Source organism: Bos indicus, chromosome 2 (assembly GCF_029378745.1).
Source record: "Bos indicus isolate NIAB-ARS_2022 breed Sahiwal x Tharparkar chromosome 2, NIAB-ARS_B.indTharparkar_mat_pri_1.0, whole genome shotgun sequence".
Lineage (NCBI taxonomy): Eukaryota > Metazoa > Chordata > Mammalia > Artiodactyla > Bovidae > Bos > Bos indicus.
Genome location: NC_091761.1, coordinates 63,076,483 through 63,094,497, shown reverse-complemented (window position 1 = coordinate 63,094,497; position 18,015 = coordinate 63,076,483). Strand labels below are relative to the sequence as shown.

The following is an 18,015-nucleotide window of genomic DNA, read 5'->3' as shown; positions in this document are numbered from 1 at the left end:
GTGGATTGCCATTTCCTTCTCCAGGGGATCTTCCTGACCCACAGATTGAACCTGTATTTCCTGCATTGCATTCCTGCATCGATTCTTTATTCCTGAGCCACCACCTGCCAAAATAGCTGTTAGCAAAATGAAGATGTAACACATTGGGCACCACCAGGCTGTGCTTCCAGACTTCTGACTGGTTCTAGAACTGCCCTTTTATTATCCTATTAGTTTATTATCCTCTGATAGCAGTAACAACACAATAGTAATAATTACTAACATTTGTAGAGGATTTGCTGCCCCTCTGATGTGGCAGCTGCGCTTTTTGTCTGTGATAGTCCTTGAGTCTCCCCATCATTTCTGACAGAGACATTGAGGTTGCCTCTTCCTCAGACCCAAGAAGATAGAGCCTTTGGTTGTGAGATTGAGCCTTGCGTTTGTGTCCACAGTGGGAGCCTTGGGGGGCAGATTTAGATTGGAGTTTACTTTGGGGAGCTCTCTGTGGAGCCTTGATTAGACAAAACCAAACAAAGGTCAAGATTATGCAAGTTCTGTTGTCAAGGTCTTCTCTAGATCTTTGTTACTAGGCGGCATTGCACTTGCAGTACATTTAGTCAGTCTGCCCAACCCAAGGTGAAAGCCATATGATGCCAGGATTGTCATTATGGGACTTCTTTCCTCTGTGACTGTCTGATGTTCTTTAGGGGAGATTGAATGACTTAAAACAATAGGGAATTATACTCAATATTTTGTAATAACCTGTAAGGGAAGAAAATTTGAAGAAGTGTATATTGTGTATATACATATGCATGAACTGAATTGCTGTGCTGTACACCTGAAACTAACATGAAGTTGTACATTTCAATTTTAAAAACTTCTTTAAGGAAGTGAAAAAATTTTAAAAAGTAAGGCGTATAGTGATGGTCATGATTTGTTTCTAATGTGTACCATTCAGTGGTCTCATCATTGAAAATCTTTGTTCTAGGCATGAAAATATTTTCGGCAGAGCAGTAGGCTCCCTTGAACTGTTTGCTCACATGAATCTATATTCGGGACAGCTTTGGTGCTCTCAGTGAGTCACCTTTGCTTAGACTGTGGAAAAGTGGGGAGGGAAAGTCTGCTTGGAGTTGTATCTGAGGTTACATCAAGATTCTGAGATTCTCCATTTGGAGAGGTACTGTCTATAGGAAATAAGAAGAGGGACTCGTGAGTGTAAAACTGAAAAGGGATCAACCTGACAGATGACAGTGTTGAAAGGCATTAGGGACAGGGAGGTGTGAGATCCACATGCCTGGAATTGGCCTCTGTCATCCTGTGTCATCATATGCAGAGTAGATACTGCAGAGGTGGTCCTTCAACAAGCTGGATTTATCATGGCTCCCCTTTCAAGATGCTTTGACTGGGGAAGGGGCGATAGGCAAGATACTCAGATGCAGATTTCTAATAGAATGCCAGTCTAGAGGGCAGAACTCATCAAGCAGGTTATTTTGTTTGTGGGTCACCCATAATATATTTTATCCAAATTATAGATTGAGAGGGGTAAATGTCTGAAAATGATGCTCCAGTTTTTCCTAACTACTCTTTCACTGTCCATCCCCAATGATTGCCGTCTTATTCTTTTTAGATTGAGTTGCACTCCCATGATCTCTATTTCGGGTTTCCCTGGTGGCTCAGACGGTAGAGAAACCACCTGCAATGTAGGAGACCCGGGTTCAATCCCTGGGTCAGGAAGATTCCCTGAAGAAGGGAACTGATATCTATTCCAGTATTCTTGCCTGAAGAATCTATTTACAAGTGTTTTCACAGTTAGGTTTAATTAAGGTGGGAAATCAAAGCATACACCCAAGATGAGATTGAGGGAACTTACAGAAAAGATACTTTTGGGTAAAATCTTGATGAAAGCTATGGAGTGGTGCTGTTTGGAAAATGGGGATGGAGAACATTTATCTAAGACATTTACCTATAAACACAGCTAAAAATAGTTCTAAACTTTCATTAATATTATATACGTGGTTCTGTAGGAAATGATATTTAAGATTAGCTGAACTTTAAAGTTTTGCTGAGGATAAAAATGAATGGCCTTTGGGCTTCTTGGTGACCATGAATTTTACTAATGTATATTTTCATATGACTCAGGGAGTAGTTTGCCTGATTTTTAAGGTGAAGTCAAGATTGAGTTCTTTATTAGTATGAGTATTATGAAAGAATAAAAAAATCCAGATTTGAAAGCATTGGGGGAGGTAAAAGATAATGAACTTTTTTTCCCTTTTGGCACATGATGAGCATTTTGACTTATGAATCATACCAGTCTCACTACTGTATGATTCATTAGCCACCACAGCCTGTGCACTGGATCACACTATCCAAAGGCAGACTACCATGTAATACAACAAATTAGATGTTTATGAAAACATACAGAAAAGAGCACTGAAAGTAAGTTGATATTATTCAGGTCGGAGCCACAGAGGTGTTCATTTTGTTAGCTGATACCACTACAAAAGAATGTATTTTTAATGTTGATGAAGGTGCTTAGGATTGTTTTCTCTAAATATATCTTGGTGCTGCTTACAGGAGATAGTAGCTTTTCCTGTATCATGATAACCCAGTTTCACAACCCATTCCTTCACCTCAAAGCTATCTCAGATAATAGCTGGTATTAAAAGGGTCATGTGATCACTGGCATTAATTTGGTACCCTTCCAGCCTTCTACCCTTCCTTAGCAAACATTTGAGGCCAGACTGTTTCATGGAAATCATGGTTTTGGAATGGTGATAGATTGAATCTGCTCTTATAAGTTGCCCCAGTGCACAGCCCTCTGCTATTGTTCAGAGATTGTTGACACACACAAAAATGTTAGTACTGTGAAGGGAAGTTATATGTTGCAGACCATATTTGGAAATAAAAAGCAAAACTTTATCAAATGTTTTTCAGCAGAAGATGGTACATGTTCTTCCATGAGGGGCTTATGGAAGAGGTAGACCTGTTGGCTAGTTTTAAAAAACTTCTGGATAGTCAGCTTGCAGGTGGATCTGTGCAGTATGGTCCTTATTTTCTCTCCCTCCTTCCCTCTCTCTACTGAGCTCTCAGTTTTATAATTATCTGCTGATAAATTCCATGAATATCAGAAACACACTGTATGTTATCTGTAAAAGGACTGTTTTCCCCCTTTTACTGAAAAGGAGTGTTATTTAGGAAAAATATTAGTGATATCACAAGCACATAGTAGATATATTTCTAAAATGGCTTTTTACGGCTCTTCTGGTTTGCTTTTTCAAGGTGAAGCAGCTGCAAGTAATGTTATATTTAAATGAACAGGCTTGTCATTCAATTGGCTTTATCATGTACTGCAAACTCCTTGGTTTTTTTGTCACTGAGCTATGTATTTTTAAAATTGTGTGTATGCATATACTTGAGACTGTGTGTATGAATTAATGTAGTCCAGTCCGGAAAGCATTAGGACTGGTAAAAGCTTTGGTTTAATGCCTCCTGAGACTTAGAACAAGAGAGTGGTTTTGTGGAGATGCTCCATCTTTGCCAAATGGAGCCTTATTCCTGCTGAACTAATAATGGATGGATTTGGATCCTAACAAGTGAGATAATGTAATTTTTTAGAGATATGCCTCTGGGTGTTGGAGTGATAGGGAATTCTCATCTAGCTATTTTTAGGTGTTTATCTTAAAAGGCAGTTGGGTTCCAAAATGTGAGGCATAGTTCGTAGAAGCGCTTTGTCAGCCTGTCTGTTTGCAGTGGCTCAAGTCCATAAAGAGGAGAAACTTAAAGATGTCTTTGTCTTTGTGATTGCAGGAGTGATTACTGTTCTAACGTGGACTTTGGAGGCAGAGCCATCAGGCCATGTAAGTACTATGATAAACAGATATTTAAGCACAGACTGGGATATTTGCCCTTAGGGAGAGGACTGAGTACTTGAGTCAGAGCATTTGGAACCATCAAGACCCAAAAGGCCAGGGGATCACTCTTCTAGTGCGACTCAGTCCCAAGGGCATGTACGTTTCTGGCTATCTGGTTAAGACCTGGTGAAATTTATCATTTGGGTTAATTGGGCAAGGATGTTTTATCTGCTTCGAATTAGTAAAGTGACTGGAGCAGAAGGCCATCTATTACTGTATTCAGTCGTTATCAAACATAATTGTATCGAACTGAATCTTGGCCAGATACTCTTAGATAGAAGTGCAGACCCCTTCAGACACAGAGGATCGTGGTGTGAACATAACAAAGCCAATGAACTGGAGAGTGTGACTCATGATGACTGCATGATCTCTGAACTGTGTCCGTATCAAAGAATGTTGTAAAAGAGTATATTTTCCTTAGCCCCAGTTACAAACGTATTTTATGGAGGAAGCAATTTGCTAAGTACGCTCCTGTTCTAGTACGAATAGTCCTGAGTGCTTAAAACCATGATCTAAGCTACCTTTGAGAGTCACCTTGGTAAATCAGACTTTCAACTTGGGAGCAGAATTTTTGGATTTTACAGGCTGATAGATTTGGGTGTTGAGGTTATGGGGCCAGCAGAATGAAACATTAAGCATTCATAATTGGTGTTTCTTTCATGTGTGTGGTCTTTGAACAAATTTTGTCCTTAACAACATCACAGAAGAAAAACTACCCCAGCAGCTGACAAGCAGATGAATGTCTGTGAATAAAAGCCTTAGTTAGAACTCAAATCATGTGACCGCGTGACTTTTATCAGAGGCTTCTCCCTGTCACCTTGAGAGTTTGTCCCGCTGGGAGAAACCAGAGAAAATAAGAAGTGTCTCCTTCAGAACCTCAAAAAGATTTTGCATCTCTAAAGATATGGGATTTTGTCTGAGATGGAACAAGCATATTTAATCCATCTTACACACCCTCCCCACCCCCACATCACACACATGACTTAAAGGGAATGAGCTTCATTTCAGAGATTGGTTTAGTTAAACCATCTGTCTTCCAGGGTCTGTCTGAAACTAGTGTAGTGTTGACAGATAGGGAAGTTCGTTCACTGCCCTTCAAGAGTTGCCAAGTGTGGCAGCTGGGGGCATAGCAGGCTGACATGGTGAAGACTCAGGACTGGGTCTGTGGTCCCTGGTACCCAGGTCCTGTGGCCTGTGCTCTGGGAAGGATACGCATCTTTCTGGCTCTCCTGTGGTATCTTTTGCCCCCTGTACTCTGTTGGGTTAACAGTCTCCATGGAGCAGGCAGACATGTCGGCATCTCGTGGCACTCCTGGGCTGTGCCTGTCTGCCACCAGGAATGGCATCACCTTCCCCCTTCAGTGTGCCAGCACCTAGCTGCCTTTGGAAGGGCCTCTTGGCTCCTTTCGAAATAACTGCTGAAAGAGCAGCTGTCTGTCGGCCTCCTCCAGAGCCGTGGAATTGGGCCGTTGTCAACCTGTTGGAGGAGTTCCCAACGCAGCAGACTGGCTGTCATTGACATTTATAACTTGAAAGCCATATCACAGATGAGTTTGCGTTTCTTATCATCCTTTAAATAGCGTTCAGGATAGAAAGCACACTCTCCACACTTCGACAACGCCCAGGGCTTGGGCAATGGTTGGGTCTTCCTGAAGGTGGAAGAAGCAGTTACCTTTGTCCCCTGGCCAGTTTGTAAACCCATCATCTCTCTTCTGACTCAGCTGGGAAAAAGATGTCCCAGCTTTCTGCTTGGGTTTATGTATGATCTAAACTGTTAGTTTAGATCAGGGAGGTGGTTGGCTTCTGCAAACAAATGACTCTTGAGCTCTGCCGTGGAGTCTGTGGTAAGAAATGCGTGTAGGGGAAAAAAAAAAGGGTGTTTCTCAAATAGGTTGGTAGATCCCACACCTGTTTTTTTATGCCTTAATTTCTCAAAGAAAATCTTCTCCATTTTGTTTCTGGAGATAGGACTGGAAGAGAAAGATGTCGTGTTTTGTTTTAAATGTATTTATTTGTGACTGTGCTGGGTCACTGTTGCTGTGTGCAGGCCTTCTCTAGTTGCGGCGCAGGCTTCTCATTACAGTGGCTTCTCTTGTGGAGCGCGGGCTCAACAGTTGTGACGAATAGACTCAGTTGCTCTGCAGCATGTGGAATCTTCCTGGGCTGGGATGGAACCTGTGTCCCCTGCATCGACAGGAGGACTCCTAACCGCTGGACCACCAGGGATGTCTGAAAGATGCAGTGTTGATGATAAAAAAATACAAATTAAAACCATAGCCACCCCAGTAGATCACATGAACACATTGCAAAAGAAAGCGGAGGAGATGCGGGAGGGCAGCGGAAGGCGCTGTATTCATTGTGGCTCTGTGTAAACCGTAAATTTCTTAAGCAGGAGGACTGGCCTTACTCCCTTCACATCACTGGTGGGGAGTGAAGATCCTGGCATGTGGCTTCAGGATGAGCTGAAACAACGAATGTCAGAGAGAAACAGGTCTTAGGTAGAAAAGTTTGGTTTCATTTTATTTGTATCCTGCTAGTGCAGGCACTGAAGTACAATCATCCACAAATCCAGATGATGGGGTTTCAAGTTCATGATGTTTTCCTGTTGGCGTCAAAGATGAGTAATCCTGGAAGAGGTGTAACAGAAAGGGGGGTGCTTAGATGGCATGCCTGGGGTGCAATTAAAATGAAACAGCCTTCACTCTTTGTGCTCAGATTTCTTTCTGTGGTTCCTGGGACATGAGTGTTGTCATAGGAAATGTCGGTGCTTGACTTCGGCCATATGCTAGGCAGCTGAGTCCAGTGTGTGGCCTGCCTGGAGTGAGGCAGGACAGGCTGTTGAGCCAGCTTGATGGTGGCCACAGGCTTTGGGAAGAAAAGCAGCTGAGGGTGGTTGTCACCTCCCTGGCCCTCTGCCTGTGGCGTGCATGGGAACTCCATCTCAGTCCTCCTTGTCAAAGCCCATGAGGTGCCTATGTTGTATCTAGAGAGCTGCTGCCCGTTGATAACAACCACATTGGGTTAGCAATGCTGGCCTCAGGGAAAGGTGGGGGTGCAGGGCGGAGGTCAAGGCAGGGGCCACCCCTTGTCTTGTCCCTGGACCAGACAGGGAACAGCAGAGCAGTTGTCTTCCCAAGGCATGCCCAGTTTGGACAGGCTCTAATCAGAGCTCCCTGTTCATGGCAAGAAGTTTCAAAACAGTGTCATGCATCTGTTCTCTGGTTTACTTGAAAAAAAATTTTTTAAATTTCTAATACCCATAAAAGTGCAGCAACTTAGCAGAACACTCGCTCATTTACATCCCCCTTGACTCCCTGCCTTTCTGATCCATGGTTGACACATGTCTTAATAACTGAGAGGTGCTGAAAATTAAAATTAAAATTACTATCCTTTTGTCTCTGGAAATTCTGAAACAGTGTGGTCTCCCTGGAACCGAGATAGACACTGAGCCCCGCATAGTGTCCATACTCTGGGAACGGGTGGTGCTGTCTGACTCTGCTGTTTCCTGGGGTTTCTTTTGTTCCTTCTGCTAGGTCATGGCCATCATTGCCATTTGTCTGGTTTTCTCTGCATTCATTTTCAAGGAGATGTATGTGTTTAAATCGTTCTCTCCAGGTCCTCCTCCCCACTAGCTCGGGCTTCCTTGTAAGGTGTTGTTCAGTGGGTCCTGTTGGGCAGAGCTAATGTGGTCTCCACATCCCCTTCCCTTCCCATAATACTTCATCATACCTGATGCCACACACATAGACACACTGTCTCTGATATGCACACTCGCTCTTATGTGTGCATACTCACGCACGCACACGCACACACTTGTGCACACTCACGCACTCATACACACTCACTCACACACATGACTCACTCTGTAAATAATCTCTCCTTTCTGTCCAAGCCAGTGTGGGATCTCTCCGTGTATCCCCATCTCCCTGGAGGAGAGAGGCAAAGTCTCCTTCACTTTTCATCCCAGGTTGAGATGATGAATAGACATCATCTGTCAGGCATGCTGAGGTTCTCTCTTGGGTTAATTAATGTGGGTAACAGCTACTGACAGGTTTCCAGTCCTTTCTTCTTGTACCGTGACTGCTTTCTGGGACTAGTTGTTGTCATTGTTGTTTAACTGCTAAGTCGTGTCTGACTCTTCGTGACCCCATGGACTGTAGCCCGCCAGACTCTTCTGTCCATGGGATTCTCCAGGCAAGACTACTGGAGAGGGTTGCCATATCCTCCTTCAGGGAATCTTCCCGACCCAGGGATCAAACCCAGGTCTCCTGCATTGCAGATGGATTCTTTACCACTGAGCCACCAGGGAAGCCTTTCTGGGACCAGAGTCCTGTGTTATTGTAGCTGTGTGGATGGAGGACTGATTAATCACTTGACTTCCTTTTGGCCTGAGCTCAGGATGGCTCACAGGAATTGGTATCCACAGTGCATTCATTGGAGGGGCTCCGGGAAAGTTCACCTGTCTAAGGGGAGGCACCTCCTGGAAAGGAAGGGTGAAGGGTGGGTGGAGGAGACCCTGGGTGAGCCTGAGGTAGGAAGGATTGGGGGAGAGGGTGCAGTGATCTTGGTAGAAGAGTCTGGGGACTCTGGGTACCGACAGAAACAGAACCAGCTTTTAAAATTCTAAACCATCACAGACTGTTACCATAAAAATAAATTACTAGAAAAGTGAAATAAAAAAAGAAGTCTAAAATACAAGCCTTCAATTTTATTATGAGATTCAAAGACATAAAATTACCCTGTCCGCTGGCTGTAAAAGTTAACACTTACCCTCGGTTTTGGTACTTCAGAGACCAGAAACTCTTTGTGGACTGGCCCTGCTCTGTGGATGCGCCCCCCACCCCGCTTGGAGTAGCATTGACCTGGGAGATGGGGGTCTTAGCTTTGTTTCTGCTGAAAGGCCCCCCCTGACCTCTCTGAATCCTGTTGTTGTTTTTTTTACTACACAGTAAAAGCGTTGTTGGTCTGCAGGGCACAGTTCTCCCTAACAGGAGCTGGGGAACCAGGAACAGTGCTTATTCCTGTGACCCTCACTCAGATGGTTCTCCCTTTGGAGATCTGTCTGGAAGGGACATGCTGGGGATTATTTCATGTACCCCCATGGCCACTTTGACCAGGTGTCTGCCCAGCTCATTTGAAAAGGACACATCCATGCATTCAAGACCTTCTGTAACAGAAGGACCTCGTGTGTGTGTGTGCCTGTGTGTGTTTCAATGTGGATAGTCATTTTGCCCCCAGTGCCAGTTTGCTTTTTTCCCTCGTTCACAGTTTTAGGCTGGTGGAGATGGGGAAATAACCCCTTTTAAAAAGTCGTTTAGAGGGTTTGGAGAAAAGGGAACCTTCTTATACTGCTGTGGAAATGTAAATTGGTATAGCCACTATGGAGAACATATTGAGATTCCTTTTAAAACTAATAATAAAACTATCATATGACCCAACAATCCCATTACTGGCCATATACCCTGAGGAAACTGTAATTGAAAAAGACACGTGTACCCCAGTGTTCATTGCAGCACTATTTACAATAGCTAGGATACGGAAGCAACTTAGATGACCATCAATAGATGAATGGATAAGGAAGTTGTAGTTCATATACACAATGGACTATTACCCAGCTATAAAAAGGAATGCATTTGAGTCCGTTCTAATGAGATGGATGAACCTAGAGCCTATTATGCAGAGTGAAGTAAGTCAGAAAGAGAAAGACAAATATATTAATATGTATATACGGAATCTAGAAAGATAGTACTGATGATCATACTTGCAGGGCAGCAAAGGAGATGGAGCCATAAAGAACAGACTTGTGGACACGGTACGGGAAGAAGAGGGTGGGATGATTTGAGAGAATAGCATTGAAACATATACATTGCCGTATGTAAAATAGGTAGCCAGTGGGAGTTTGCCACAGGGAGCCCAAAGCTTGTGCTCTGTGACAACCCAGAGTGGTTGGATGGGGAGGGAAGGCGGGAGGGGGGGTTCAAGAGGGAGGGGACATTTGGCCAATTCATGTTGATGTATGGCAGAAACCATCACAATATTGTAAAATAATTATCCTCTAATTAAAAATAAACATTTTTTTAAAGAATTCATTTAGCATAATACATTCTGGAGAGGGTTTGGAGAAAGGGGAATCCTCCTACACTGTTTGAAGTGAAGTGAAGTCGCTCAGTCGTGTCTGACTCTTTGCGACCCCGTGGATTGTAGCCCATCAGGCTCCCCCATCCATGAGATTCTCCAGGCAAGAACACTGGAGTAGGTTGTCATTTCCTTCTCCATTGGATCTTCCTGAGCCAGGGATCGAACCCAGGTCTCCCACATTGCAGGCAGATGCTTTAACCTCTGAGCCACCAGGGAAGCCCCCTACACTGTTTATGGGTATGTAAATTGGTGCAGCTACTGAGGAAAATAATATGGAGGTCCCTCAAAAAAAACTAGAGATATCATCTGATCCAGCAATCCCACTCTCAGGCATATACCTGGAGAGAACTTGGATTGGAAAAGATACATGCACCTCATGTTCTTTGAAGCATTATTTATAACTGTCAAGACATAGAAACAACCTAAATGTCCATTCACAGATGAATGGATAAGAAGATGTGGTACAAATATACAACGGAATATTACTCAGCCATGAAAATAATGAAATAGTGCCATTGGCAGCAACATGGATGGATCTAGAGATTATCAGACTAAGTGAAGTAAGTCAGAAAGTCAAATATTATATCATTTCTATATGGAATCTAAAAAATAGTACAAACAAACTTGTATATGAAACAGAGACAGACTCATAGACAAAGAAACACATTTATGGTTACCAAAGGGGAAGAGGGGGAGGGATAAATTGGGAGTATGGTATTAACAGATGCACATTGAAAGTGAAAGTGAAGTCGCTCAGTCGTGTCCGACTCTTTTCGACCCCGTGGACTGTAGCCTACCAGTCTCCTCCGTCCATGGGATTCTCCAGGCAAGAGTACTGGAGTGGGTTGCCATTTCCTTCTCCAGGGGATCTTCCCAACCCAGGGATTGAAACCGGGTCTCCCGCATTGGAGGCAGACACTTTAATCTCTGAGCCACCAGGGAAGCCCTTTACCATATATAAAATAAACAACAAGGACTCACTGTATAGCACAGGAAACAATATTTAACATCTTACAGTAACCTAAAATGGAAAAGAATAAGAATATAGATATATATGTATGGCTGAATCACTTTGCTATATACTTGAAACAAAATATTGTAAATCAACTACACTTCAACTAAAAAAAAATGCTATTTCGTGACCAAGGCTGGATAGGGCTTGACTTTGTGAACCCTTGTCCTCCAGGATCACCCTACAGTGCTCATTCTAGCCTGTGGAAGGGGGCACAGATACAGGTCCCCTGGACACCGGCCCCCGCCCCTGCCCCTTGCTGAGACACCTCATCCAGTTGTGTGTCCAGGGAGAAGAGGAATATGCGTTCTGTGCGTAGCAAGCATTGCCCACAATCCCCTCCCCCGCCACCACCTCCTGCTTCTCTGATTCATTCTTGCATCCTTTTATCTGCATGAGCTGCTTTACTTCTCTTTACATGCTTGTACGTGATTATGGTCAGGCGTTACATTTTTATATGCCCTGGATAAGAAACAATGGGAGGAGAAGATTGGAAATTGCCTCAGGATTAATGGACATTGATTATACCAGCCGCTGTCAGCAGCCAGCAGTGGCCAGTGCTGACCAGGAGAGTAAATTGGCCATGTGCCCTTGGCTGCATTTGGATCTTTTTTTTTTTAAAAAAATCAAGGTGTGTAGGAGTTGAGAGTACTGCTTAATCTTTTTAAAGTAAATAGCACTTATACAGCGAGAAGCCTTTGATGCAGGGGCAGCCAGGAGCCTATGTTGAAAGATGGGGAAGGTGATGTACTTGATAAAAAGCTGAAGAATAGTTCTCATAGCTTAGTTCTAATAGTTTTGTAAGTGCATTTTTTCCCCCTGCAAGCAGTGAATTAAAAAAGAGAAACCAAAGGACCTTTATTTGTCTTTAATCCAGAGACTCCAAATGTGAGAGGTGAGGTTGCAGGAGGGATGGGGGCGTCTGTGTGTGGTGGGGCCTGTCTTTGCAGGAGATTTGCCTGGTTTACTGTCCTTCTGGAGTCATGTGTGGTGGCATGTCAGGATAACTGGACTAAGCATTGTGAACAGAGAACTTTCTACAGAAAACTGGGTTTGTAGGTGATGGAAGAGGTGACAATGACATACCAAAGAGACTGTGTACAGCCACCGGAAGATACCCACCCCTGGGGCTGCAGGGGGCATGGGAGTTGGCCATGATACCAGAAAGGACTGAATCCCTGGCAGAGATGCCGGTGGGTGGATGGAAAAGGGGTGAGAGACCCCCGCCTTTTTCCTGCTCCTGTCTTCCCAAGAGCTGCTGGTACCCGGCTACATGGAAGCTAGTTGGCGGGAGAGTTTGATAAATTGATAAATGGAGTTTGCTACCATATGTTGCAAAAAGGACAAGGTGTCCAGAGAATGTATGTGAGAGCAGACAGTATGTGTATGGAGTATTGGAGTATGTATATTGGAGTTTCAGCTTCAACATCAGTCCTTCCAATGAACACCCAGGACTGTTCTCCTTTAGGATAGACTGGTTGGATCTCCTTGCAATCCAAGGGACTCTCAAGAGTCTTCTCCAACACCACAGTTCAAAAGCATCAATTCTTCGGCGCTCAGCTCTCTTTATAGTCCAACTCTTACATCCATACATGACTACTGGAAAAACCATAGCATTGACTAGATGGACCTTTGTTGACAAAGTAATGTCTCTGCTTTTTAATATGCTGTCTAGGCTGGTCATAACTTTCCTTCCAAGGAGTAAGCGTCTTTTAATTTCATGGCTGCAATCACCATCTGCAGTGATTTTGGAGCCCCCCAAAATAAAGTCTGACACTGTTTCCACTGTTTTCCCATTTGCCATGAAGTGATGGGACCAGAAGCCATGATCTTTTTTTTCTGAATGTTGAGCTTTAAGCCAACTTTTTCACTCTCCTCTCATTTTCATCAAGAGGCTCTTTATTTAGTTCTTCACTTTCTGCCATAAGGGTGGTGGTGTCTACATATCTGAGGTTATTGATATTTCTCCCAGCAATCTTGATTCTAGCTTGTGCTTCTTCCAGCCCAGCGTTTCTCATGATGTACTCTGCATATAAGTTAAATAAGCAGGGTGACAATATACAGTCTTGATGTACTCCTTTTCCTATTTGGAACCAGTCTGATGTTCCATGTCCAGTTCTAACTTGCTTTCTGATCTGCGTACAGGTTTCTCAAGAGGCAGGTCAGGTGGTCTGATATTCCCATGTCTTTCAAAATTTTCCACAGTTTATTGTGATCCACACAGTCAAAGGCTTTGGGATAGTCAATGAAGCAGAAATAGATGTTTTTCTGGAACTTTCTTCCTTTTTTGATGATCTAGTGAATGTTGGCAATTTGATCTCTGGTTCCTCTGCCTTTTCTAAAACCAGCTTGAACATCTGGAAGTTCACAGTTCACATATTGCTGAAGCCTGGCTTGGAGAATTTTGAGCATTACTTTACTGGTGTGTGAGGTGAGTGCAATTGTGTGGTAGTTAGAGCATTCTTTGGCATTGCCTTTCTTTCGGATTGGAATGAAAACTGACCTTTTCCAGTCCTGTGTCCACTGCTGAGTTTTCCAAATTTGCTGACATATTGAGTGCAGCACTTTCATAGCATCATCTTTTAGGATTTGAAAGAGCTCAACTTTTTACACCATGTGATACGTTATGGACTTGTTTGACTCCCTAATAATTACAGAGAACATTTGTGGAGTGCTTACTATACACAGCTTCCTTTGTGTCTCAGATGGTAAAGAATCCGCCTATGATGCAGGAGACCTGAGTTTGATCCCTGGGTTGGGAAGATCCCCTGAAGAAGGGAAAGGCTACCCACTCCAGTATTCTGGTCTGGAGAATTCCATGGACTATGTAGTCCATGGGGTCTCAGAGAGTAGGACACAGCTGAGCAACTTACACTTTACTACACAGGGAAGGCAATGTTCTTAGCACTTTATCTGTATTCATTCATTGAATCATCAGACCTACTCAGAGCAACTCAGTACAGTTGATCCTCATTATTTGCACATTCTGTATGTACATATTTGCTTCCTTGTTAAAATTTATGTGTATAAGACCCAAATCAGTGCAGTGCTTGTGCAACCCTTTAAAAGACACAGAATGGAGGACAACTTGAGTTACTGATGTGCGCATTCCCAGCTCAGGAGATCTTCTGCCTTTTTGTTTCAGGTCTTATACTTTAAGTAGGTGTCCTCTTCATGGTGGCTCAGATGGTAAAGTGTCTGCCTGCAATGTGGGAGACCTGGGTTCAGTTCCTGGATTGGGAAGATCCCATGGAGAAGGAAATTGCAACCCACTCTTGCCTGGAAAATTCCAGGGACTGAGGAGCCTGGTAGGCTACAGTCCATGGGGTCACAAAGTGTTGGGCACGACTGAGTGACTTCACTTTCACTTTCTTCTTCATGGTATAATTAGTGCAACTCTTGGCATGTTTTGAGTTTTCTTTTTTTTGACTGGTGATTTGTTGTTTAAAATGGCCCCCAAGCCTAGTACTGGGACTGTATCTAGAGTTCCTGAGGGCAAGAAGGTTGTGCTGTGCCTTAGGGAAAAAACAGGTATATTAGATAAGCTGCTTCAAGCATGAGCTTAGCCCTTTTGGCTGTGATTTCAGTTTAATGAACCAACGATATATAGTAAATAAGGTGTCCTAAAACAGAAACACATAAAACACGGTGATATACTTTTTAAATAATTTATTTCTGATTTTTTGGAAAAATTAATAGGTGAAATTAAATATTTGTTTTATTTTTTATTTACTGGGCACACAGAATCTTAGTTCCTCAACCAGGGATTGAACCTGCACCCCCTGCAGTGTAAGCACAGAGTCTTAACCACTGGACCGCCAGGGAAGTCCAAGTGGATGATTATGCATTGATCAGATGACAAAAATGTTCTAATTAGAGGATCATGGAAACCTAACCCCATATTCCCTTCCCCTAGGAGCACTGGTTTAATATTTGCCAAGTCAGTGTTCACGATCTTTGTAGATTTTATAGAGCATCATGATTTCAAATGATGGCCATCATGATGCCACTGTTTTCCCCAGTTCGTAGATGGAGACCAAGGTGGCATAAGGCCAGAAGGTTGCTGAGCATCACCCAATGGGATGCGAACCCAGGCAGTCAGGCTCCCTGCCCTTCACCATGTGTTCTCCGCGTTCATATTTGTTTCCTACTCTTTTCCATCTCCTGAATCTGCTGTTGATGCTGTTGGAACCAACCCTGCAGCTCTTTTCAGTGATAAAACTCCTGTTGGTAAGGCCAACAGTTACCTCTGGTTGAGATTCCTGATATGTATAATTCTACAATAAAGGTAATAATATTTGATATGTGTATGAAAACCTCCACATAGTTCAAACTGAAACCATTTGCCTCACATTGGGACTCAAACCCAAGTGGCTGGGAGTCGAACCCAGTCAAAACCCAGTTTGGGACTCAAACCCACATGGCTGGGACTCAAACCCAGATAAAACCCACGGTACCTGGTTTCAGGACTTAATGAAGTTCAGGTTCTTGATGTCTCATTGCAGAAGAGACAAAGTGATAGTTAAGAAATGGATTTATTCAGATTCAGAGAGAAGCACATTCCACACGCTGAGTTTGGGCCATCACAGAGGGCGAGTTGTGGTGTGGTTAGTTTTTATAGGCTGGGTAATTTCATATGTTAATCAGTGGGAGGATTGTTTCATCTGTTTTGGAGAAGGGGTGGAGATTTCCAGGAATTGGGCCACCACCCACTCCTTGGTCTTTTGACAGTGCCTTGGAACTGTCATGGTGCCTCAGGGTGCGTCATTTAGCTTGCTGATTGAGGATCCGTCAAAGTGGACGTGTCCACCATCTTGGACCCATTTGATTCTAATTGGTTTATGTTGTGTCCTTGGACTATGTCATACTTTCAAAAGTGGTGCCCTGCCCCCTTCCCTCCTGTTACAAAATGATTTAGTTCTCGGGGCAGTTCTCAGAAGCATACATCACCCTTGATTTCATAAATAAAAGCTGGCTTCTTGGGAGGTTGTGATTTGGGCAGGGCCCCAGGTTGAGAAAGTGCTAGGTAGAATAGAGACTCAAAGCCAGGTTTCAAAACTAGGCTCTTTTGGTAATACCCAGGCTGCCTCCCTGCCAGGTTCTCCAACACTGGCCTTGACACCACCTTTCCGAGTGGCTCCTTCCAGGCTGCTTTGACCTGGAGAAACCACAGCAAGTTAGAACAGAGCGTGAAAGAAGTGATTCCAAGGGATAATCCAGAAATACTTTCTTTAAAATAATCATTTATGTCCTTGTTTACAGAGTATCTTTCACTGGTTTGAATGGCCTTTTGGGGAAGATGCTAGTTTTGTTTCTGTTCACTAGGGAAATATTTGAAAATAAAGGAAAATAAGTTGTGAGGGCTGCTCGTGTTTTTCTCAGTGGCATACTCTTTGTGTATCTAAATATGTGTGTTTGAATTAGAAATAGATGTACTTGTGAAGAATTAAAAGGGTGCTATTAAAAAAAAAAAAAAAGTCTCCTTTCCTGGGGTGAGCACTGGGCTTGATCTGTGTGTTGTTACAAGTTGTTCTAACCTCCACCCCAGGGACTCTCAGCTGTCCAGAGATGGGGGGTGACCTTTCTCACCTCTTAGGGTAGAGGGTGTGGGAGTGTATTGCTGGTCTGTGACTGCAGAAGGTAGGGCCTAGGCATGCAGATAAACACCCTTTGGCATGCAGGACATGCCCACAGCAGAGACTTATCCAGCCCGGATAGTCAGTAGTGCTGATGTTGAAAAGTCCTGTTTTACCTTCACTACAAATGTTGGTGACACAAAACCTTCTGTGTCTGAACTTTTACATTTTTGTGTGTTCAGAAGGCTTCTGTTTGTAGGCTTCTTTTGCCTGTGTGCAGCTGCCTCCCATGGGTGGGGCCATGGGTGTGGTCCACTCCAAGTGGGGCTGTCAGAGGGTGGAGCCTTTAGAGAGCCTAAAACCAATACAGCTGACTTCAACCTTCTGCTTTTTTTCCTTATCAGCTTATGTGGGCAATTCTAAACAAAGCTAATGAGAAAATACTTTCTGGGAAAAACCCTTTTGCTTGTCTAAGTTCTGAATAATTGATATATATGTATGTGTGTGTGCTCAGTCATGACAGACGCTGTGCAACCCCATGAACTATATAGCCTGCCAGGTTCCTCCATCCATGGAATGCTCCAAGCAAGAATATTGGAGCGGGTTGCCATTTCCTTCTCCAGGGAATAATTTATATATGATTATGTAAATTGTATATATATAATATACATGTAAAGGATTGCGGGCAGGGGGCAACAGAGAATGAGATAGTTGGATGGCATTGCCAACTCAATGGACATGAGTTTGAGTAAACTCTGGGAGATCGTAAAGGACAGGAAAGCCTGGCCTGCTGCAGTCCATGGAGTTGCAGAGTCGGAAACAACTTAGAGACCGAAAAACAACATATAAATAATATAATCCTTTATTTACATCTCCATCTCTATTCCTGCTCTGCAAATAGGTTCATAAGTACTATTTTTCTATATTCCATATACATGTGTAAATAGATGGTATTTGTTTTTCTCTTTCTGACTTACTTCAGTCTGTGTGACTGACTCTGCTGCTGCTAAGTTGCTTCAGTCATGTCCAACTCTGTGCAACCCCATAGATGGCAGCCCACCAGGCTCCCCCATCCTTGGGATTCTCCAGGCAAGAACACTGGAGTGGGTTGCCATTTCCTTCTCCATGACTAACTCTAGGACCAACTATTAATACAGTATTTCAACTGACTCAATTTTGTTCCTTTTTATGACCAAGTAATCCAGGTGGCCCAGCGGTAGAGAATCTGCCTGCCTCTGCAGGAGATGCAAGAGACGCAGATTTGATCCCTAGGCCAGGAAGATCCCCTTGAGTAGGAAATGGCACCTGCTCCAGTGTTCTTGCTTGGAAAATTCCATGAACAAAGGAGCCTGGTGGGCTATAGTCCATGGAGTCGCAAAAAGTTGGACATGACTGAGCA

At 43.5% G+C, this 18,015-nt stretch overlaps 1 protein-coding gene across 6 annotated transcripts in view; it reads left to right on the top strand.

Moving 5' to 3' along the window:
• The window catches only part of MGAT5 (alpha-1,6-mannosylglycoprotein 6-beta-N-acetylglucosaminyltransferase), a 397,375-nt gene that overhangs the window by 56,130 nt on the left and 323,230 nt on the right, over window positions 1–18,015 (top strand). For 5 of the 6 annotated variants that reach the window (XM_070799869.1, XM_019973660.2, XM_019973651.2 and 2 more), the window contains exon 2: window positions 3,787–3,836. The exons of the other annotated variant lie outside the window; for it this stretch is intronic. The gene's annotated coding sequence lies outside the window, so the exon portion shown is untranslated. The remainder of the gene's footprint in view (window positions 1–3,786; window positions 3,837–18,015) is intronic. 6 annotated transcript variants of the gene reach the window in all.